At 47.5% G+C, this 23,659-nt stretch overlaps 3 non-coding genes across 3 annotated transcripts; all 3 read right to left on the bottom strand.

Moving 5' to 3' along the window:
- Positions 1 to 1,390: 1,390 nt before the first annotated feature.
- trnad-guc (transfer RNA aspartic acid (anticodon GUC)) lies at positions 1,391 to 1,462 on the bottom strand. The gene has a single exon. It is a non-coding gene; the product is annotated as a tRNA-Asp (tRNA).
- A 4,174-nt stretch (positions 1,463 to 5,636) lies between these two features.
- trnad-guc (transfer RNA aspartic acid (anticodon GUC)) lies at positions 5,637 to 5,708 on the bottom strand. Its single transcript has one exon. It is a non-coding gene; the product is annotated as a tRNA-Asp (tRNA).
- A 6,623-nt stretch (positions 5,709 to 12,331) lies between these two features.
- On the bottom strand, positions 12,332 to 12,403 carry trnad-guc (transfer RNA aspartic acid (anticodon GUC)). Its single transcript has one exon. It is a non-coding gene; the product is annotated as a tRNA-Asp (tRNA).
- Between the last annotated feature and the right edge of the window lie 11,256 nt (positions 12,404 to 23,659).

The raw sequence follows: 23,659 nt of genomic DNA, 5'->3' as shown, positions 1-23,659 counted from the left end.
TCGGACTCTAAGGGGTTTTCTTGCGCAGGTATGAACCCTGCTCGCAGCTTTGTCAGCTGTAGGTGACAAGTCACTGGTGCTCAGTCTCCTGCTGTTTGTCTAAAGCAAATTGGCACAAACAGAGTGTTTACTTGGCAAAACTTTGAATCCACTTGCAAGGCCTGCTTTCTTGAACCACATAAAGCGGGAGAGCCGTCTATTAGCGGAGTGATTTGATCTGGTGCGGTAAGGGCAGAAAAATCTGAAACAAAAGGAGAGTATATGCGTCGCATGGAAACTATGGCTCACCGCGGACAGAATGGCACTCGAGCCGTGAAATCCTGGAATGTTGAGACCATGAGCGACCAAAAACGTAAATGAGCCTTGGAGTCCCTCTTAAGCCTTGTCTCATGCTCCGTCGCGGGTACGGCTGGTGAAGTAGGTTGGCACATTCAAACGATCGAAACATAAACCATCAGAACATAAATGAACCAAGGAAATGCACTTAAGCCTTGTCTCACGCTCCCTTCCTCTGATGGCCAGGAGAAAATGGCACTGGACTTGGGGTCTCCCCTACGCAAGTCCAAGCCCGCTCAAGGCATGTCAACGGTCTGTGTCAACTAACGCGCGTGCACTAACTTGCCGACTGCATGGAGAAAAGGGCACTGGACTCGAACTACACTGGGGTTTCACCTGTGCAACTTGAAGCCTGTTATGAAACTGTGTCGTAATGCAGAGCGAACTCTATTCAGATGAGCAGGAAAGCACCTTGGCATTCACCAAACAGGCTTGTGCAAAACAAATTTTCTCTCCTAGGAAAATGCTTTGACGTAACGTAAATCGTCCGAATGTGTTCATGTAAACTAGTAAAGGCTCTATTTACTTGACTGGAGTAAATGTACTGAAGAGGGCGTCCACGTGCGGAAACCCGAGAATATAAAGGAGACTGCAAAGTTGTTGTCGAAGAAGTGTCTGACACAGACAAACGCGCCCGTCGGCTCCAGTACAATAGCCTAGCGTTTCCTTGAATCACTTGAAGGCGTCGGACTCTAAGTCCGACGGGGTTTTCTTGCGCAGGTATGAACCCTGCTCGCAGCTTTGTCAGCTGTAGGTGACAAGTCACTGGTGCTCAGTCTCCTGCTGTTTGTCTAAAGCAAATTGGCACAAACAGAGTGTTTACTTGGCAAAACTTTGAATCCACTTGCAAGGCCTGCTTTCTTGAACCACATAAAGCGGGAGAGCCGTCTATTAGCGGAGTGATTTGATCTGGTGCGGTAAGGGCAGAAAAATCTGAAACAAAAGGAGAGTATATGCGTCGCATGGAAACTATGGCTCACCGCGGACAGAATGGCACTCGGCTGAGCAAACAGGGCCCGTGGCTTTCATACAGTCGGGCCTAATGCAAAACGAGCTCCCCGTCGGTGAATCGAACCCCGGTCTTCCGCGTGACAGGCGGAGATACTGTCCACTATACTAACGAGGAAAGCCTGACGGGCTGTGGGAAGACCCGTGACTTCCTGGAATGTTGAGACCATGAGCGACCAAAAACGTAAATGAGCCTTGGAGTCCCTCTTAAGCCTTGTCTCATGCTCCGTCGCGGGTACGGCTGGTGAAGAAGGTTGGCACATTCAAACGATCGAAACATAAACCATCAGAACATAAATGAACCAAGGAAATGCACTTAAGCCTTGTCTCACGCTCCCTTCCTCTGATGGCCAGGAGAAAATGGCACTGGACTTGGGGTCTCCCCTGCGCAAGTCCAAGCCCGCTCAAGGCATGTCAACGGTCTGTGTCAACTAACGCGCGTGCACTAACTTGCCGACTGCATGGAGAAAAGGGCACTGGACTGGAACTACACTGGGGTTTCACCTGTGCAACTTGAAACCTGTTATGAAACTGTGTCGTAATGCAGAGCGAACTCTATTCAGATGAGCAGGAAAGCACCTTGGCATTCACCAAACAGGCTTGTGCAAAACAAATTTTCTATCCTAGGAAAATGCTTTGACGTAACGTAAATCGTCCGAATGTGTTCATGTAAACTAGTAAAGGCTCTATTTACTTGACTGTAGTAAATGTACTGAAGAGGGCGTCCACGTGCGGAAACCCGAGAATATAAACGAGACTGCAAAGTTGTTGTCGAAGAAGGGTCTGACACGGACAAACGCGCCCGTCGGCTCCAGTACAATAGCCTAGCATTTCCTTGAATCACTTGAAGGCGTCGGAATCTAAGTCCGACGGGGTTTTCTTGCGCAGGTATGAACCCTGCTCGCAGCTTTGTCAGCTGTAGGTGACAAGTCACTGGTGCTCAGTCTCCTGCTGTTTGTCTAAAGCAAATTGGCACAAACAGAGTGTTTAATTGGCAAAACTTTGAATCCACTTGCAAGGCCTGCTTTCTTGAACCACATAAAGCGGGAGAGCCGTCTATTAGCGGAGTGATTTGATCTGGTGCGGTAAGGGCAGAAAAATCTGAAACAAAAGGAGAGTATATGCGTCGCATGGAAACTATGGCTCACCGCGGACAGAATGGCACTCGAGCCGTGAAATCCTGGAATGTTGAGACCATGAGCGACCAAAAACGTAAATGAGCCTTGGAGTCCCTCTTAAGCCTTGTCTCATGCTCCGTCGCGGGTACGGCTGGTGAAGAAGGTTGGCACATTCAAACGATCGAAACATAAACCATCAGAACATAAATGAACCAAGGAAATGCACTTAAGCCTTGTCTCACGCTCCCTTCCTCTGATGGCCAGGAGAAAATGGCACTGGACTTGGGGTCTCCCCTACGCAAGTCCAAGCCCGCTCAAGGCATGTCAACGGTCTGTGTCAACTAACGCGCGTGCACTAACTTGCCGACTGCATGGAGAAAAGGGCACTGGACTCGAACTACACTGGGGTTTCACCTGTGCAACTTGAAACCTGTTATGAAACTGTGTCGTAATGCAGAGCGAACTCTATTCAGATGAGCAGGAAAGCACCTTGGCATTCACCAAACAGGCTTGTGCAAAACAAATTTTCTATCCTAGGAAAATGCTTTGACGTAACGTAAATCGTCCGAATGTGTTCATGTAAACTAGTAAAGGCTCTAATTACTTGACTGGAGTAAATGTACTGAAGAGGGCGTCCACGTGCGGAAACCCGAGAATATAAACGAGACTGCAAAGTTGTTGTCGAAGAAGGGTCTGACACGGACAAACGCGCCCGTCGGCTCCAGTACAATAGCCTAGCGTTTCCTTGAATCACTTGAAGGCGTCGGACTCTAAGGGGTTTTCTTGCGCAGGTATGAACCCTGCTCGCAGCTTTGTCAGCTGTAGGTGACAAGTCACTGGTGCTCAGTCTCCTGCTGTTTGTCTAAAGCAAATTGGCACAAACAGAGTGTTTACTTGGCAAAACTTTGAATCCACTTGCAAGGCCTGCTTTCTTGAACCACATAAAGCGGGAGAGCCGTCTATTAGCGGAGTGATTTGATCTGGTGCGGTAAGGGCAGAAAAATCTGAAACAAAAGGAGAGTATATGCGTCGCATGGAAACTATGGCTCACCGCGGACAGAACGGCACTCGAGCCGTGAAATCCTGGAATGTTGAGACCATGAGCGACCAAAAACGTAAATGAGCCTTGGAGTCCCTCTTAAGCCTTGTCTCATGCTCCGTCGCGGGTACGGCTGGTGAAGTAGGTTGGCACATTCAAACGATCGAAACATAAACCATCAGAACATAAATGAACCAAGGAAATGCACTTAAGCCTTGTCTCACGCTCCCTTCCTCTGATGGCCAGGAGAAAATGGCACTGGACTTGGGGTCTCCCCTACGCAAGTCCAAGCCCGCTCAAGGCATGTCAACGGTCTGTGTCAACTAACGCGCGTGCACTAACTTGCCGACTGCATGGAGAAAAGGGCACTGGACTCGAACTACACTGGGGTTTCACCTGTGCAACTTGAAGCCTGTTATGAAACTGTGTCGTAATGCAGAGCGAACTCTATTCAGATGAGCAGGAAAGCACCTTGGCATTCACCAAACAGGCTTGTGCAAAACAAATTTTCTATCCTAGGAAAATGCTTTGACGTAACGTAAATCGTCCGAATGTGTTCATGTAAACTAGTAAAGGCTCTAATTACTTGACTGGAGTAAATGTACTGAAGAGGGCGTCCACGTGCGGAAACCCGAGAATATAAACGAGACTGCAAAGTTGTTGTCGAAGAAGGGTCTGACACGGACAAACGCGCCCGTCGGCTCCAGTACAATAGCCTAGCGTTTCCTTGAATCACTTGAAGGCGTCGGACTCTAAGGGGTTTTCTTGCGCAGGTATGAACCCTGCTCGCAGCTTTGTCAGCTGTAGGTGACAAGTCACTGGTGCTCAGTCTCCTGCTGTTTGTCTAAAGCAAATTGGCACAAACAGAGTGTTTACTTGGCAAAACTTTGAATCCACTTGCAAGGCCTGCTTTCTTGAACCACATAAAGCGGGAGAGCCGTCTATTAGCGGAGTGATTTGATCTGGTGCGGTAAGGGCAGAAAAATCTGAAACAAAAGGAGAGTATATGCGTCGCATGGAAACTATGGCTCACCGCGGACAGAATGGCACTCGAGCCGTGAAATCCTGGAATGTTGAGACCATGAGCGACCAAAAACGTAAATGAGCCTTGGAGTCCCTCTTAAGCCTTGTCTCATGCTCCGTCGCGGGTACGGCTGGTGAAGTAGGTTGGCACATTCAAACGATCGAAACATAAACCATCAGAACATAAATGAACCAAGGAAATGCACTTAAGCCTTGTCTCACGCTCCCTTCCTCTGATGGCCAGGAGAAAATGGCACTGGACTTGGGGTCTCCCCTACGCAAGTCCAAGCCCGCTCAAGGCATGTCAACGGTCTGTGTCAACTAACGCGCGTGCACTAACTTGCCGACTGCATGGAGAAAAGGGCACTGGACTCGAACTACACTGGGGTTTCACCCGTGCAACTTGAAACCTGTTATGAAACTGTGTCGTAATGCAGAGCGAACTCTATTCAGATGAGCAGGAAAGCACCTTGGCATTCACCAAACAGGCTTGTGCAAAACAAATTTTCTCTCCTAGGAAAATGCTTTGACGTAACGTAAGTCGTCCGAATGTGTTCATGTAAACTAGTAAAGGCTCTAATTACTTGACTGGAGTAAATGTACTGAAGAGGGCGTCCACGTGCGGAAACCCGAGAATATAAACGAGACTGCAAAGTTGTTGTCGAAGAAGGGTCTGACACGGACAATCGCGCCCGTCGGCTCCAGTACAATAGCCTAGCGTTTCCTTGAATCACTTGAAGGCGTCGGACTCTAAGTCCGACGGGGTTTTCTTGCGCAGGTATGAACCCTGCTCGCAGCTTTGTCAGCTGTAGGTGACAAGTCACTGGTGCTCAGTCTCCTGCTTTTTGTCTAAAGCAAATTGGCACAAACAGAGTGTTTAATTGGCAAAACTTTGAATCCACTTGCAAGGCCTGCTTTCTTGAACCACATAAAGCGGGAGAGCCGTCTATTAGCGGAGTGATTTGATCTGGTGCGGTAAGGGCAGAAAAATCTGAAACAAAAGGAGAGTATATGCGTCGCATGGAAACTATGGCTCACCGCGGACAGAATGGCACTCGGCTGAGCAAACAGGGCCCGTGGCTTTCATACAGTCGGGCCTAATGCAAAACGAGCTCCCCGTCGGGGAATCTAACCCCGGTCTTCCGCGTGACAGGCGGAGATACTGTCCACTATACTAACGAGGAAAGCCTGACGGGCTGTGGGAAGACCCGTGGCATCCTGGAATGTTGAGACCATGAGCGACCAAAAACGTAAATGAGCCTTGGAGTCCCTCTTAAGCCTTGTCTCATGCTCCGTCGCGGGTACGGCTGGTGAAGAAGGTTGGCACATTCAAACGATCGAAACATAAACCATCAGAACATAAATGAACCAAGGAAATGCACTTAAGCCTTGTCTCACGCTCCCTTCCTCTGATGGCCAGGAGAAAATGGCACTGGACTTGGGGTCTCCCCTACGCAAGTCCGAGCCCGCTCAAGGCATGTCAACGGTCTGTGTCAACTAACCCGCGTGCACTAACTTGCCGACTGCGTGGAGAAAAGGGCACTGGACTGGAACTACACTGGGGTTTCACCTGTGCAACTTGAAGCCTGTTATGAAACTGTGTCGTAATGCAGAGCGAACTCTATTCAGATGAGCAGGAAAGCACCTTGGCATTCACCAAACAGGCTTGTGCAAAACAAATTTTCTATCCTAGGAAAATGCTTTGACGTAACGTAAATCGTCCGAATGTGTTCATGTAAACTAGTAAAGGCTCTATTTACTTGACTGTAGTAAATGTACTGAAGAGGGCGTCCACGTGCGGAAACCCGAGAATATAAACGAGACTGCAAAGTTGTTGTCGAAGAAGGGTCTGACACGGACAAACGCGCCCGTCGGCTCCAGTACAATAGCCTAGCATTTCCTTGAATCACTTGAAGGCGTCGGAATCTAAGTCCGACGGGGTTTTCTTGCGCAGGTATGAACCCTGCTCGCAGCTTTGTCAGCTGTAGGTGACAAGTCACTGGTGCTCAGTCTCCTGCTGTTTGTCTAAAGCAAATTGGCACAAACAGAGTGTTTAATTGGCAAAACTTTGAATCCACTTGCAAGGCCTGCTTTCTTGAACCACATAAAGCGGGAGAGCCGTCTATTAGCGGAGTGATTTGATCTGGTGCGGTAAGGGCAGAAAAATCTGAAACAAAAGGAGAGTATATGCGTCGCATGGAAACTATGGCTCACCGCGGACAGAATGGCACTCGAGCCGTGAAATCCTGGAATGTTGAGACCATGAGCGACCAAAAACGTAAATGAGCCTTGGAGTCCCTCTTAAGCCTTGTCTCATGCTCCGTCGAGGGTACGGCTGGTGAAGAAGGTTGGCACATTCAAACGATCGAAACATAAACCATCAGAACATAAATGAACCAAGGAAATGCACTTAAGCCTTGTCTCACGCTCCCTTCCTCTGATGGCCAGGAGAAAATGGCACTGGACTTGGGGTCTCCCCTACGCAAGTCCAAGCCCGCTCAAGGCATGTCAACGGTCTGTGTCAACTAACGCGCGTGCACTAACTTGCCGACTGCATGGAGAAAAGGGCACTGGACTCGAACTACACTGGGGTTTCACCTGTGCAACTTGAAGCCTGTTATGAAACTGTGTCGTAATGCAGAGCGAACTCTATTCAGATGAGCAGGAAAGCACCTTGGCATTCACCAAACAGGCTTGTGCAAAACAAATTTTCTATCCTAGGAAAATGCTTTGACGTAACGTAAATCGTCCGAATGTGTTCATGTAAACTAGTAAAGGCTCTAATTACTTGACTGGAGTAAATGTACTGAAGAGGGCGTCCACGTGCGGAAACCCGAGAATATAAACGAGACTGCAAAGTTGTTGTCGAAGAAGGGTCTGACACGGACAAACGCGCCCGTCGGCTCCAGTACAATAGCCTAGCGTTTCCTTGAATCACTTGAAGGCGTCGGACTCTAAGGGGTTTTCTTGCGCAGGTATGAACCCTGCTCGCAGCTTTGTCAGCTGTAGGTGACAAGTCACTGGTGCTCAGTCTCCTGCTGTTTGTCTAAAGCAAATTGGCACAAACAGAGTGTTTACTTGGCAAAACTTTGAATCCACTTGCAAGGCCTGCTTTCTTGAACCACATAAAGCGGGAGAGCCGTCTATTAGCGGAGTGATTTGTTCTGGTGCGGTAAGGGCAGAAAAATCTGAAACAAAAGGAGAGTATATGCGTCGCATGGAAACTATGGCTCACCGCGGACAGAATGGCACTCGAGCCGTGAAATCCTGGAATGTTGAGACCATGAGCGACCAAAAACGTAAATGAGCCTTGGAGTCCCTCTTAAGCCTTGTCTCATGCTCCGTCGCGGGTACGGCTGGTGAAGAAGGTTGGCACATTCAAACGATCGAAACATAAACCATCAGAACATAAATGAACCAAGGAAATGCACTTAAGCCTTGTCTCACGCTCCCTTCCTCTGATGGCCAGGAGAAAATGGCACTGGACTTGGGGTCTCCCCTACGCAAGTCCAAGCCCGCTCAAGGCATGTCAACGGTCTGTGTCAACTAACGCGCGTGCACTAACTTGCCGACTGCGTGGAGAAAAGGGCACTGGACTGGAACTACACTGGGGTTTCACCCGTGCAACTTGAAGCCTGTTATGAAACTGTGTCGTAATGCAGAGCGAACTCTATTCAGATGAGCAGGAAAGCACCTTGGCATTCACCAAACAGGCTTGTGCAAAACAAATTTTCTATCCTAGGAAAATGCTTTGACGTAACGTAAATCGTCCGAATGTGTTCATGTAAACTAATAAAGGCTCTATTTACTTGACTGGAGTAAATGTACTGAAGAGGGCGTCCACGTGCGGAAACCCGAGAATATAAATGAGACTGCAAAGTTGTTGTTGAAGAAGGGTCTGACACGGACAATCGCGCCCGTCGGCTCCAGTACAATAGCCTAGCGTTTCCTTCGCGTGCACTAACTTGCCGACTGCATGGAGAAAAGGGCACTGGACTCGAACTACACTGGGGTTTCACCTGTGCAACTTGAAACCTGTTATGAAACTGTGTCGTAATGCAGAGCGAACTCTATTCAGATGAGCAGGAAAGCACCTTGGCATTCACCAAACAGGCTTGTGCAAAACAAATTTTCTATCCTAGGAAAATGCTTTGACGTAACGTAAATCGTCCGAATGTGTTCATGTAAACTAGTAAAGGCTCTATTTACTTGACTGGAGTAAATGTACTGAAGAGGGCGTCCACGTGCGGAAACCCGAGAATATAAATGAGACTGCAAAGTTGTTGTCGAAGAAGGGTCTGACACGGACAAACGCGCCCGTCGGCTCCAGTACAATAGCCTAGCGTTTCCTTGAATCACTTGAAGGCGTCGGACTCTAAGGGGTTTTCTTGCGCAGGTATGAACCCTGCTCGCAGCTTTGTCAGCTGTAGGTGACAAGTCACTGGTGCTCAGTCTCCTGCTGTTTGTCTAAAGCAAATTGGCACAAACAGAGTGTTTACTTGGCAAAACTTTGAATCCACTTGCAAGGCCTGCTTTCTTGAACCACATAAAGCGGGAGAGCCGTCTATTAGCGGAGTGATTTGATCTGGTGCGGTAAGGGCAGAAAAATCTGACACAAAAGGAGAGTATATGCGTCGCATGGTAACTATGGCTCACCGCGGACAGAATGGCACTCGAGCCGTGAAATCCTGGAATGTTGAGACCATGAGCGACCAAAAACGTAAATGTGCCTTGGAGTCCCTCTTAAGCCTTGTCTCATGCTCCGTCGCGGGTACGGCTGGTGAAGAAGGTTGGCACATTCAAACGATCGAAACATAAACCATCAGAACATAAATGAACCAAGGAAATGCACTTAAGCCTTGTCTCACGCTCCCTTCCTCTGATGGCCAGGAGAAAATGGCACTGGACTTGGGGTCTCCCCTACGCAAGTCCAAGCCCGCTCAAGGCATGTCAACGGTCTGTGTCAACTAACCCGCGTGCACTAACTTGCCGACTGCGTGGAGAAAAGGGCACTGGACTGGAACTACACTGGGGTTTCACCTGTGCAACTTGAAACCTGTTATGAAACTGTGTCGTAATGCAGAGCGAACTCTATTCAGATGAGCAGGAAAGCACCTTGGCATTCACCAAACAGGCTTGTGCAAAACAAATTTTCTCTCCTAGGAAAATGCTTTGACGTAACGTAAGTCGTCCGAATGTGTTCATGTAAACTAGTAAAGGCTCTAATTACTTGACTGGAGTAAATGTACTGAAGAGGGCGTCCACGTGCGGAAACCCGAGAATATAAACGAGACTGCAAAGTTGTTGTCGAAGAAGGGTCTGACACGGACAATCGCGCCCGTCGGCTCCAGTACAATAGCCTAGCGTTTCCTTGAATCACTTGAAGGCGTCGGACTCTAAGTCCGACGGGGTTCTCTTGCGCAGGTATGAACCCTGCTCGCAGCTTTGTCAGCTGTAGGTGACAAGTCACTGGTGCTCAGTCTCCTGCTGTTTGTCTAAAGCAAATTGGCACAAACAGAGTGTTTAATTGGCAAAACTTTGAATCCACTTGCAAGGCCTGCTTTCTTGAACCACATAAAGCGGGAGAGCCGTCTATTAGCGGAGTGATTTGATCTGGTGCGGTAAGGGCAGAAAAATCTGAAACAAAAGGAGAGTATATGCGTCGCATGGAAACTATGGCTCACCGCGGACAGAATGGCACTCGAGCCGTGAAATCCTGGAATGTTGAGACCATGAGCGACCAAAAACGTAAATGAGCCTTGGAGTCCCTCTTAAGCCTTGTCTCATGCTCCGTCGCGGGTACGGCTGGTGAAGAAGGTTGGCACATTCAAACGATCGAAACATAAACCATCAGAACATAAATGAACCAAGGAAATGCACTTAAGCCTTGTCTCACGCTCCCTTCCTCTGATGGCCAGGAGAAAATGGCACTGGACTTGGGGTCTCCCCTACGCAAGTCCAAGCCCGCTCAAGGCATGTCAACGGTCTGTGTCAACTAACGCGCGTGCACTAACTTGCCGACTGCATGGAGAAAAGGGCACTGGACTCGAACTACACTGGGGTTTCACCTGTGCAACTTGAAACCTGTTATGAAACTGTGTCGTAATGCAGAGCGAACTCTATTCAGATGAGCAGGAAAGCACCTTGGCATTCACCAAACAGGCTTGTGCAAAACAAATTTTCTATCCTAGGAAAATGCTTTGACGTAACGTAAATCGTCCGAATGTGTTCATGTAAACTAGTAAAGGCTCTAATTACTTGACTGGAGTAAATGTACTGAAGAGGGCGTCCACGTGCGGAAACCCGAGAATATAAACGAGACTGCAAAGTTGTTGTCGAAGAAGGGTCTGACACGGACAAACGCGCCCGTCGGCTCCAGTACAATAGCCTAGCGTTTCCTTGAATCACTTGAAGGCGTCGGACTCTAAGGGGTTTTCTTGCGCAGGTATGAACCCTGCTCGCAGCTTTGTCAGCTGTAGGTGACAAGTCACTGGTGCTCAGTCTCCTGCTGTTTGTCTAAAGCAAATTGGCACAAACAGAGTGTTTACCTGGCAAAACTTTGAATCCACTTGCAAGGCCTGCTTTCTTGAACCACATAAAGCGGGAGAGCCGTCTATTAGCGGAGTGATTTGATCTGGTGCGGTAAGGGCAGAAAAATCTGAAACAAAAGGAGAGTATATGCGTCGCATGGAAACTATGGCTCACCGCGGACAGAATGGCACTCGAGCCGTGAAATCCTGGAATGTTGAGACCATGAGCGACCAAAAACGTAAATGAGCCTTGGAGTCCCTCTTAAGCCTTGTCTCATGCTCCGTCGCGGGTACGGCTGGTGAAGTAGGTTGGCACATTCAAACGATCGAAACATAAACCATCAGAACATAAATGAACCAAGGAAATGCACTTAAGCCTTGTCTCACGCTCCCTTCCTCTGATGGCCAGGAGAAAATGGCACTGGACTTGGGGTCTCCCCTACGCAAGTCCAAGCCCGCTCAAGGCATGTCAACGGTCTGTGTCAACTAACGCGCGTGCACTAACTTGCCGACTGCGTGGAGAAAAGGGCACTGGACTCGAACTACACTGGGGTTTCACCCGTGCAACTTGAAACCTGTTATGAAACTGTGTCGTAATGCAGAGCGAACTCTATTCAGATGAGCAGGAAAGCACCTTGGCATTCACCAAACAGGCTTGTGCAAAACAAATTTTCTCTCCTAGGAAAATGCTTTGACGTAACGTAAGTCGTCCGAATGTGTTCATGTAAACTAGTAAAGGCTCTAATTACTTGACTGGAGTAAATGTACTGAAGAGGGCGTCCACGTGCGGAAACCCGAGAATATAAACGAGACTGCAAAGTTGTTGTCGAAGAAGGGTCTGACACGGACAATCGCGCCCGTCGGCTCCAGTACAATAGCCTAGCGTTTCCTTGAATCACTTGAAGGCGTCGGACTCTAAGTCCGACGGGGTTTTCTTGCGCAGGTATGAACCCTGCTCGCAGCTTTGTCAGCTGTAGGTGACAAGTCACTGGTGCTCAGTCTCCTGCTTTTTGTCTAAAGCAAATTGGCACAAACAGAGTGTTTAATTGGCAAAACTTTGAATCCACTTGCAAGGCCTGCTTTCTTGAACCACATAAAGCGGGAGAGCCGTCTATTAGCGGAGTGATTTGATCTGGTGCGGTAAGGGCAGAAAAATCTGAAACAAAAGGAGAGTATATGCGTCGCATGGAAACTATGGCTCACCGCGGACAGAATGGCACTCGGCTGAGCAAACAGGGCCCGTGGCTTTCATACAGTCGGGCCTAATGCAAAACGAGCTCCCCGTCGGGGAATCGAACCCCGGTCTTCCGCGTGACAGGCGGAGATACTGTCCACTATACTAACGAGGAAAGCCTGACGGGCTGTGGGAAGACCCGTGGCATCCTGGAATGTTGAGACCATGAGCGACCAAAAACGTAAATGAGCCTTGGAGTCCCTCTTAAGCCTTGTCTCATGCTCCGTCGCGGGTACGGCTGGTGAAGAAGGTTGGCACATTCAAACGATCGAAACATAAACCATCAGAACATAAATGAACCAAGGAAATGCACTTAAGCCTTGTCTCACGCTCCCTTCCTCTGATGGCCAGGAGAAAATGGCACTGGACTTGGGGTCTCCCCTACGCAAGTCCGAGCCCGCTCAAGGCATGTCAACGGTCTGTGTCAACTAACCCGCGTGCACTAACTTGCCGACTGCGTGGAGAAAAGGGCACTGGACTGGAACTACACTGGGGTTTCACCTGTGCAACTTGAAGCCTGTTATGAAACTGTGTCGTAATGCAGAGCGAACTCTATTCAGATGAGCAGGAAAGCACCTTGGCATTCACCAAACAGGCTTGTGCAAAACAAATTTTCTATCCTAGGAAAATGCTTTGACGTAACGTAAATCGTCCGAATGTGTTCATGTAAACTAGTAAAGGCTCTATTTACTTGACTGTAGTAAATGTACTGAAGAGGGCGTCCACGTGCGGAAACCCGAGAATATAAACGAGACTGCAAAGTTGTTGTCGAAGAAGGGTCTGACACGGACAAACGCGCCCGTCGGCTCCAGTACAATAGCCTAGCATTTCCTTGAATCACTTGAAGGCGTCGGAATCTAAGTCCGACGGGGTTTTCTTGCGCAGGTATGAACCCTGCTCGCAGCTTTGTCAGCTGTAGGTGACAAGTCACTGGTGCTCAGTCTCCTGCTGTTTGTCTAAAGCAAATTGGCACAAACAGAGTGTTTAATTGGCAAAACTTTGAATCCACTTGCAAGGCCTGCTTTCTTGAACCACATAAAGCGGGAGAGCCGTCTATTAGCGGAGTGATTTGATCTGGTGCGGTAAGGGCAGAAAAATCTGAAACAAAAGGAGAGTATATGCGTCGCATGGAAACTATGGCTCACCGCGGACAGAATGGCACTCGAGCCGTGAAATCCTGGAATGTTGAGACCATGAGCGACCAAAAACGTAAATGAGCCTTGGAGTCCCTCTTAAGCCTTGTCTCATGCTCCGTCGAGGGTACGGCTGGTGAAGAAGGTTGGCACATTCAAACGATCGAAACATAAACCATCAGAACATAAATGAACCAAGGAAATGCACTTAAGCCTTGTCTCACGCTCCCTTCCTCTGATGGCCAGGAGAAAATGGCACTGGACTTGGGGTCTCCCCTACGCAAGTCCAAGCCCGCTCAAGGCATGTCAACGGTCTGTGTCAACTAACGCGCGTGCACTAACTTGCCGACTGCATGGAGAAAAGGGCACTGGACTCGAACTACACTGGGGTTTCACCTGTGCAACTTGAAGCCTGTTATGAAACTGTGTCGTAATGCAGAGCGAACTCTATTCAGATGAGCAGGAAAGCACCTTGGCATTCACCAAACAGGCTTGTGCAAAACAAATTTTCTATCCTAGGAAAATGCTTTGACGTAACGTAAATCGTCCGAATGTGTTCATGTAAACTAGTAAAGGCTCTAATTACTTGACTGGAGTAAATGTACTGAAGAGGGCGTCCACGTGCGGAAACCCGAGAATATAAACGAGACTGCAAAGTTGTTGTCGAAGAAGGGTCTGACACGGACAAACGCGCCCGTCGGCTCCAGTACAATAGCCTAGCGTTTCCTTGAATCACTTGAAGGCGTCGGACTCTAAGGGGTTTTCTTGCGCAGGTATGAACCCTGCTCGCAGCTTTGTCAGCTGTAGGTGACAAGTCACTGGTGCTCAGTCTCCTGCTGTTTGTCTAAAGCAAATTGGCACAAACAGAGTGTTTACTTGGCAAAACTTTGAATCCACTTGCAAGGCCTGCTTTCTTGAACCACATAAAGCGGGAGAGCCGTCTATTAGCGGAGTGATTTGTTCTGGTGCGGTAAGGGCAGAAAAATCTGAAACAAAAGGAGAGTATATGCGTCGCATGGAAACTATGGCTCACCGCGGACAGAATGGCACTCGAGCCGTGAAATCCTGGAATGTTGAGACCATGAGCGACCAAAAACGTAAATGAGCCTTGGAGTCCCTCTTAAGCCTTGTCTCATGCTCCGTCGCGGGTACGGCTGGTGAAGAAGGTTGGCACATTCAAACGATCGAAACATAAACCATCAGAACATAAATGAACCAAGGAAATGCACTTAAGCCTTGTCTCACGCTCCCTTCCTCTGATGGCCAGGAGAAAATGGCACTGGACTTGGGGTCTCCCCTACGCAAGTCCAAGCCCGCTCAAGGCATGTCAACGGTCTGTGTCAACTAACGCGCGTGCACTAACTTGCCGACTGCGTGGAGAAAAGGGCACTGGATTGGAACTACACTGGGGTTTCACCGTTGCAACTTGAAGCCTGTTATGAAACTGTGTCGTAATGCAGAGCGAACTCTATTCAGATGAGCAGGAAAGCACCTTGGCATTCACCAAACAGGCTTGTGCAAAACAAATTTTCTATCCTAGGAAAATGCTTTGACGTAACGTAAATCGTCCGAATGTGTTCATGTAAACTAATAAAGGCTCTATTTACTTGACTGGAGTAAATGTACTGAAGAGGGCGTCCACGTGCGGAAACCCGAGAATATAAACGAGACTGCAAAGTTGTTGTCGAAGAAGGGTCTGACACGGACAATCGCGCCCGTCGGCTCCAGTACAATAGCCTAGCGTTTCCTTCGCGTGCACTAACTTGCCGACTGCATGGAGAAAAGGGCACTGGACTCGAACTACACTGGGGTTTCACCTGTGCAACTTGAAACCTGTTATGAAACTGTGTCGTAATGCAGAGCGAACTCTATTCAGATGAGCAGGAAAGCACCTTGGCATTCACCAAACAGGCTTGTGCAAAACAAATTTTCTATCCTAGGAAAATGCTTTGACGTAACGTAAATCGTCCGAATGTGTTCATGTAAACTAGTAAAGGCTCTATTTACTTGACTGGAGTAAATGTACTGAAGAGGGCGTCCACGTGCGGAAACCCGAGAATATAAATGAGACTGCAAAGTTGTTGTCGAAGAAGGGTCTGACACGGACAAACGCGCCCGTCGGCTCCAGTACAATAGCCTAGCGTTTCCTTGAATCACTTGAAGGCGTCGGACTCTAAGGGGTTTTCTTGCGCAGGTATGAACCCTGCTCGCAGCTTTGTCAGCTGTAGGTGACAAGTCACTGGTGCTCAGTCTCCTGCTGTTTGTCTAAAGCAAATTGGCACAAACAGAGTGTTTACTTGGCAAAACTTTGAATCCACTTGCAAGGCCTGCTTTCTTGAACCACATAAAGCGGGAGAGCCGTCTATTAGCGGAGTGATTTGATCTGGTGCGGTAAGGGCAGAAAAATCTGACACAAAAGGAGAGTATATGCGTCGCATGGTAACTATGGCTCACCGCGGACAGAATGGCACTCGAGCCGTGAAATCCTGGAATGTTGAGACCATGAGCGACCAAAAACGTAAATGTGCCTTGGAGTCCCTCTTAAGCCTTGTCTCATGCTCCGTCGCGGGTACGGCTGGTGAAGAAGGTTGGCACATTCAAACGATCGAAACATAAACCATCAGAACATAAATGAACCAAGGAAATGCACTTAAGCCTTGTCTCACGCTCCCTTCCTCTGATGGCCAGGAGAAAATGGCACTGGACTTGGGGTCTCCCCTACGCAAGTCCAAGCCCGCTCAAGGCATGTCAACGGTCTGTGTCAACTAACGCGCGTGCACTAACTTGCCGACTGCGTGGAGAAAAGGGCACTGGACTGGAACTACACTGGGGTTTCACCTGTGCAACTTGAAGCCTGTTATGAAACTGTGTCGTAATGCAGAGCGAACTCTATTCAGATGAGCAGGAAAGCACCTTGGCATTCACCAAACAGGCTTGTGCAAAACAAATTTTCTCTCCTAGGAAAATGCTTTGACGTAACGTAAGTCGTCCGAATGTGTTCATGTAAACTAGTAAAGGCTCTAATTACTTGACTGGAGTAAATGTACCGAAGAGGGCGTCCACGTGCGGAAACCCGAGAATATGAACGAGACTGCAAAGTTGTTGTCGAAGAAGGGTCTGACACGGACAATCGCGCCCGTCGGCTCCAGTACAATAGCCTAGCGTTTCCTTGAATCACTTGAAGGCGTCGGACTCTAAGTCCGACGGGGTTTTCTTGCGCAGGTATGAACCCTGCTCGCAGCTTTGTCAGCTGTAGGTGACAAGTCACTGGTGCTCAGTCTCCTGCTGTTTGTCTAAAGCAAATTGGCACAAACAGAGTGTTTAATTGGCAAAACTTTGAATCCACTTGCAAGGCCTGCTTTCTTGAACCACATAAAGCGGGAGAGCCGTCTATTAGCGGAGTGATTTGATCTGGTGCGGTAAGGGCAGAAAAATCTGAAACAAAAGGAGAGTATATGCGTCGCATGGAAACTATGGCTCACCGCGGACAGAATGGCACTCGAGCCGTGAAATCCTGGAATGTTGAGACCATGAGCGACCAAAAACGTAAATGAGCCTTGGAGTCCCTCTTAAGCCTTGTCTCATGCTCCGTCGCGGGTACGGCTGGTGAAGAAGGTTGGCACATTCAAACGATCGAAACATAAACCATCAGAACATAAATGAACCAAGGAAATGCACTTAAGCCTTGTCTCACGCTCCCTTCCTCTGATGGCCAGGAGAAAATGGCACTGGACTTGGGGTCTCCCCTACGCAAGTCCAAGCCCGCTCAAGGCATGTCAACGGTCTGTGTCAACTAACGCGCGTGCACTAACTTGCCGACTGCATGGAGAAAAGGGCACTGGACTCGAACTACACTGGGGTTTCACCTGTGCAACTTGAAACCTGTTATGAAACTGTGTCGTAATGCAGAGCGAACTCTATTCAGATGAGCAGGACAGCACCTTGGCATTCACCAAACTGGCTTGTGCAAAACAAATTTTCTATCCTAGGAAAATGCTTTGACGTAACGTAAGTCGTCCGAATGTGTTCATGTAAACTAGTAAAGGCTCTATTTACTTGACTGGAGTAAATGTACTGAAGAGGGCGTCCACGTGCGGAAACCCGAGAATATAAACGAGACTGCAAAGTTGTTGTCGAAGAAGGGTCTGACACGGACAAACGCGCCCGTCGGCTCCAGTACAATAGCCTATCGTTTCCTTGAATCACTTGAAGGCGTCGGACTCTAAGTCCGACGGGGTTTTCTTGCGCAGGTATGAACCCTGCTCGCAGCTTTGTCAGCTGTAGGTGACAAGTCACTGGTGCTCAGTCTCCTGCTGTTTGTCTAAAGCAAATTGGCACAAACAGAGTGTTTAATTGGCAAAACTTTGAATCCACTTGCAAGGCCTGCTTTCTTGAACCACATAAAGCGGGAGAGCCGTCTATTAGCGGAGTGATTTGATCTGGTGCGGTAAGGGCAGAAAAATCTGAAACAAAAGGAGAGTATATGCGTCGCATGGAAACTATGGCTCACCGCGGACAGAATGGCACTCGAGCCGTGAAATCCTGGAATGTTGAGACCATGAGCGACCAAAAACGTAAATGAGCCTTGGAGTCCCTCTTAAGCCTTGTCTCATGCTCCGTCGCGGGTACGGCTGGTGAAGAAGGTTGGCACATTCAAACGATCGAAACATAAACCATCAGAACATAAATGAACCAAGGAAATGCACTTAAGCCTTGTCTCACGCTCCCTTCCTCTGATGGCCAGGAGAAAATGGCACTGGACTTGGGGTCTCCCCTATGCAAGTCCAAGCCCGCTCAAGGCATGTCAACGGTCTGTGTCAACTAACCCGCGTGCACTAACTTGCCGACTGCGTGGAGAAAAGGGCACTGGACTGGAACTACACTGGGGTTTCACCTGTGCAACTTGAAGCCTGTTATGAAACTGTGTCGTAATGCAGAGCGAACTATATTCAGATGAGCTTGAAAGCACCTTGGCATTCACCAAACAGGCTTGTGCAAAACAAATTTTCTATCCTAGGAAAATGCTTTGACGTAACGTAAGTCGTCCGAATGTGTTCATGTAAACTAGTAAAGGCTCTATTTACTTGACTAGAGTAAATGTACTGAAGAGGGCGTCCACGTGCGGAAACCCGAGAATATAAACGAGACTGCAAAGTTGTTGTCGAAGAAGGGTCTGACACGGACAAACGTGCCCGTCGGCTCCAGTACAATAGCCTAGCGTTTCCTTGAATCACTTGAAGGCGTCGGACTCTAAGTCCTAGGGTTAGGGTTAGGGGTTAGGGGGTTAGGGTTAGGGTTTGAGGTTAGGGTTAGCGGTTAGGGTTAGGGTTAGGTTTTTGAATTATTTATTTCTTATTTAAAGTCCCCTGTTTTAGGTTAAATGTGCACTGGCACATCTCCATCTTCCTTCTCTTTTGTCTTTTTTAATATTTTCAGTGTTTTATTCTGTCTTTTGTGTGTGAGGACTGATCTGTGTATTTATCAAAAATGGGTTATTTGGTTTTTAATGGCCTATATGTCTATCCTCTTCTGATCAAAAGGACAGACTATTCAGGGTTAGAGTGAGGCTTAGGCTCAGGAATAAGATTCGAAAATGAGCAGATTGTTAGGCTTAGGGTTGGGGTCAGGCATGGGGTTCAAAGGTTAGGATTAGGGTCAGTAGTGGGATTCCAAGGTTATGGTTTGGGTTGGGGTTAGGGTCAATGATGGGGTTCAAAAAGGTTGGGTTTAGGGTTTAGGTTGTGGTCAGGCATAGGGTTCAAGAGTAGGGTCAGTAGTGGGGGTCCAAGGTTTTGGTTAGGGTTGGGGTTAGGGTCAGCGATGGGGTTCAGGGGTTAGGTTTAGGGTTAGGGTTAGGGGGTTAGGGTTAGGGTTAGGGGGGGTTAGGGTTAGGGTTAGGGGGTTAGGGTTAGGGTTCGGGGTTAGGGTTAGGGTTAGGGGTTAGGGTTAGGGGTTAGGGGTTAGGTTTTTGAATTATTTATTTCTTATTTAAAGTCCCCTGTTTTAGGTTAAATGTGCACTGGCACATCTCCATCTTCCTTCTCTTTTGTCTTTTTTAATATTTTCAGTGTTTTATTCTGTCTTTTGTGTGTGAGGACTGATCTGTGTATTTATCAAAAAATGGGTTATTTGGTTTTTAATGGCCTATATGTCTATCCTCTTCTGATCAAAAGGACAGACTATTCAGGGTTAGAGTGAGGCTTAGGCTCAGGAATAAGATTCGAAAACGAGCAGATTGTTAGGCTTAGGGTTGGGGTCAGGCATGGGGTTCAAAGGTTAGGGTTAGGGTCAGTAGTGGGATTCCAAGGTTATGGTTTGGGTTGGGGTTAGGGTCAATGCTGGGGTTCAAAAAGGTTGGGTTTAGGGTTTAGGTTGTGGTCAGGCATAGGGTTCAAGAGTAGGGTCAGTAGTGGGGGTCCAAGGTTTTGGTTAGGGTTGGGGTTAGGGTCAGCGATGGGGTTCAAGGGTTAGGTTTAGGGTTAAGGTTAGGAGGTTAGGGTTAGGGGTTCGGGGTTAGGGTTAGGGTTAGGGGGGTTAGGGTTAGGGGGGTTAGGGTTAGGGGGGTTAGGGTTAGGGGTTGGGGTTAGGGTTAGGGGTAGGGGTTAGGGTTAGGGGGCTAGGATTAGGGTTAGGGGTTAGGGTTAGGGTTGGGGTTAGGGTTTGGGGTTTAGGGTTAGGGGTTTAGGGTTAGGGTTAGGGTTAGGGGTTAGGGTTAGGGGTTGTTAGGGGGTTAGGGGTTAGGGGGTTAGCAGTTAGGGTTAGGTTTAGGGTTCAGTTTGGGGTCCGGGTAGGGTTAGGGGGTTGGGATGGGGAATTGGGGATAAGGGATTGAGTTGTGTGTGAAATGGTTTTCCAAGTGCTTTGTTTTTCTCTTTTCTACAGGTCCGATACTGGATGATTGACTGGGGCTCTAAGGTAAGTGCTTAGAAAGTTAAGTGCCAATCCCACTCTGTGTGGTAGGGTGTAGTCTATAAGTGCTTTAATCCTTTCTGAAAAAAGAAAGGTAAGTGCTTCAACACGCATTTCATTCAATCCTCTAAAACACACAATAAAAATCAAACCATCAAAATCAAAAAGGTTTCCCTTGATCCCCTATTCCATCCTCCAATCTTCAAACATGTATTCTTTTTATTGTTGGATAATGTTATTCTATAGTTCCCTTTAGTACCTGAATTCCTTATTTATACTCTTAACCCATTCCTCAGCTTTACATATACGGAACTTAATCTCATGTTATGGTTTAAACCGATGTCCTACCATAAATTTCTACCCCTCTCATTGAGTCCCCCGGGAGTCCATGTTTTTAATCTGTGTATCCATTTGAACTCACTTCTTTTCCTTTGTTTACCTGTCCATGCCCTATTGGATTCCAACCCTGAAATTGTTAAATGATTTACACCGTGTTCTTTAAAATGGTTAATCAGTTTTGTATTTTTGTTGTACTTCTTCACGTCGTGTAGGTGTTGTTTTAACCTTACTACTAGTGCGTTTTTAGTTTCCCCAACATAGCGTTTCCGGCAATATGCGCATGTTATACAGTACACTATATTGTTTGTGTTCAAGTTTAGATTTTGTGTTATGGATGTGCCTGAAGCGTATTTTATTTTCCTATAATACATTTGCCACGGAGACCGCTGCCGGAGGGTTTTTGAGCTAAATCTGGAGCGGACCAAAATGTCCTTAAGGTTTTTGTTCTTTCTATACGCTGAAATGACTTTGAATTTTTGCAAGACCGGTAGTTGGTGTTGAGCGCATTCAAAATTGTATTTGACTTTTTTATTTAGGGCTAATGTTTGTTGATTATAGGTAGTTATTAACGGGATGACCTGTTGGGGGCCCGGCAGCAGGGTGACTGGAGGTGGAGTCTTTATTTCCCTCAGTGTTGTGGCTTTGATATGTCTTAAAAATCTACGACTGTAGCCCCTATGTCTAAGGGCTTTGAACAGAATTCGAGCGGTGTCGTGGAAATCGTTCTCATCCGTACAAATGCGATAGAACCGTATCAGTTGGGACTTGACTATCCCTTTGAACGTGTGCTTCGGATGAAAACTCGATTTGTGTAGAAGACTATGTGTATCTGTATTTTTGAAGTATACTTTGGTCTTGAGTGCCCTGGACTGCTCCACAGGATCACCCAAGAAAACCATGGTGTCTAAAAACTGGATGGATTCTCTATTAACGTTATGTTTTGTTGTGATGTTCGGATGATGTGTGTTTGCGAGTAGGATGAATCGATCAAACTCCTCCATTCCGTGTTGCCAAACCCCAAAGATGTCATCCAGGTATCTGTAATAAACTAGGGGCTTAAATTTGCACCTGTCCAGAAGGGATGTTTCCCATTCCGCCATATATATGTTTGCATAGGCAGGTGCAAATTTTTTGCCCATTGCTGTACCTTGAACCTGTAGGTAGAACCGTGAATCAAATTCAAAGTCATTCCGCCTCAAACCTATTTCTAAGAGTTGTAATATGTGTTTGTCAGGTCTGTGCGGATCCGGGTGATTTCTGAAAGCGTTTTGAACCGCTTTTAGTCCTAGATCCGTTGACATATTTGTATATAAGCTGTTTATGTCAATTGTGAAAAGAAATGAATCGTTTGAGATACTGATATTTTGTATTTTAGCAATGAAGTCATACGTGTCTTTTATGTAGCTGCGATGTGTATGTGATAGCGGATTTAAGAAGCTATCGATGTATTGGGCCGTGCGGTAGGACTCACTCCCGCAGTCCGACACTATAGGACGGCCCCTGGGGATCTCACCTGGGATAGTCCATGTTTCTGGTGCAGCATGTATTTTCGGTAATAGGTAGAATAGTCTGGGCCTGGGAACGTCTGGACCCATTAAGTAGTGTTTCTGTTTCAAATTGATGTATTTTTCTTGATGCAACCCGTTCAAGACGTTCTGTATCATTAATTTAGTCTCGGTTTGTAATGAGCGTTCCAAGGGGATGTAATGGTCGGTGTTACTCAATTGCCTTTTAGCCTCAAACATGTATTGAGTTTTATCTAAAATGACAATACCCGACCCCTTATCTGCCGGTTTTAGGATGATATCAGTGTTTGTTTTAAGTGAACGGATTGCCCTTTTCTGTGTGGGTGATAAATTGTCCGATGTTTTAAAGCTTCTGTTTGAGCCTATGGCTCTGTGATTGTGTTTAATCAGTCGTTGAATATGTATGTTACATGCTGCAATCGGGGGTTCCCATTTGGATGTTTCTACAAATGGGGTGGTATCGGTTTGTGTGTGGAAGTCAAAGTAATTCAAGATTTTTAACTTTCTATTGTGCAGATGGACATCCCTCTTAAGATCCCCAAGGTCCGCCCCTCCCGGCGTCGGGATGAAAGTCAGCCCCTTCTCCAGCAGCAGCCTCTCTCCCTGTGATAAATGGAAAGTTTTTGACAAATTGAAGATATTGGAGTGTGACTGGTCGTTGCACGTCTCCGTCTTCAGTAGTTTAACTGGTCACACCAACCATCGAACATGCGTTGTGCCGTCTCCGCGGTCCAGTGGATCTGATCTCTCTCGACCCTAAAAAACAATCTGTTCAATTCCCACAATGGGCTCCCGTGTGACACAATGTATTTATTTAATACCTCCAGATTCTGCTGCTCCTGTAGAGGTAAAGATTCTGAAAATTGAATAACCGGTGTGTGGATTGTGGCATTCGGGAATATCGATCGAGCCGTTCTCCAAAGGCACTGTAGTTGTTTTATGGCCGTTTTATGTGGATGTTGTCCCCTGTTATTTAAGCCCCCGGACAGGATTACCTTGTGTACCAGTGGATGTGGATTTTGTTTTTGTAACTTTTTGGCCATGTGTAGAAAATTGGCCCCCGGAAAGCTGTCGACTTGTGTATTTGGGTTTTTAATTACAGGGATCCGACTGAGATTGGAATCCCCCATGAATACTATGGGTTTTTGAATCTGGATGGACCAATCTATCGCTTTCCTATCGGTGTTAATATGTCGGTTTGGTTTTTTATCTAAATCGATGATGTCTAACAGCCCATCGTCTGTGGAGCCCGAAGACACTCGATCAGATTTTGCCACTGTGATATGTTCAGGAGGGGCGGATTCAGAGCGGGTTTCAGCACGAGATTCACTCCGTTCAGTACCCTTTGTCATCCTTATCCCCTTTGTGTTAACAGTGGCGCCATCTGTATCGTCGTCCTCCCCCACAGGCGTGGTTGCCGGCCGGACCTGAGAGAGATCAGGTAGATTCATTAGGGTTAGGGGG

The sequence above is a fragment of the Ictalurus punctatus genome, chromosome 12 (genome assembly GCF_001660625.3).
Source record: "Ictalurus punctatus breed USDA103 chromosome 12, Coco_2.0, whole genome shotgun sequence".
NCBI classification, from domain to species: domain Eukaryota; kingdom Metazoa; phylum Chordata; class Actinopteri; order Siluriformes; family Ictaluridae; genus Ictalurus; species Ictalurus punctatus.
This window is presented reverse-complemented; position numbering and strand designations above follow the sequence as displayed.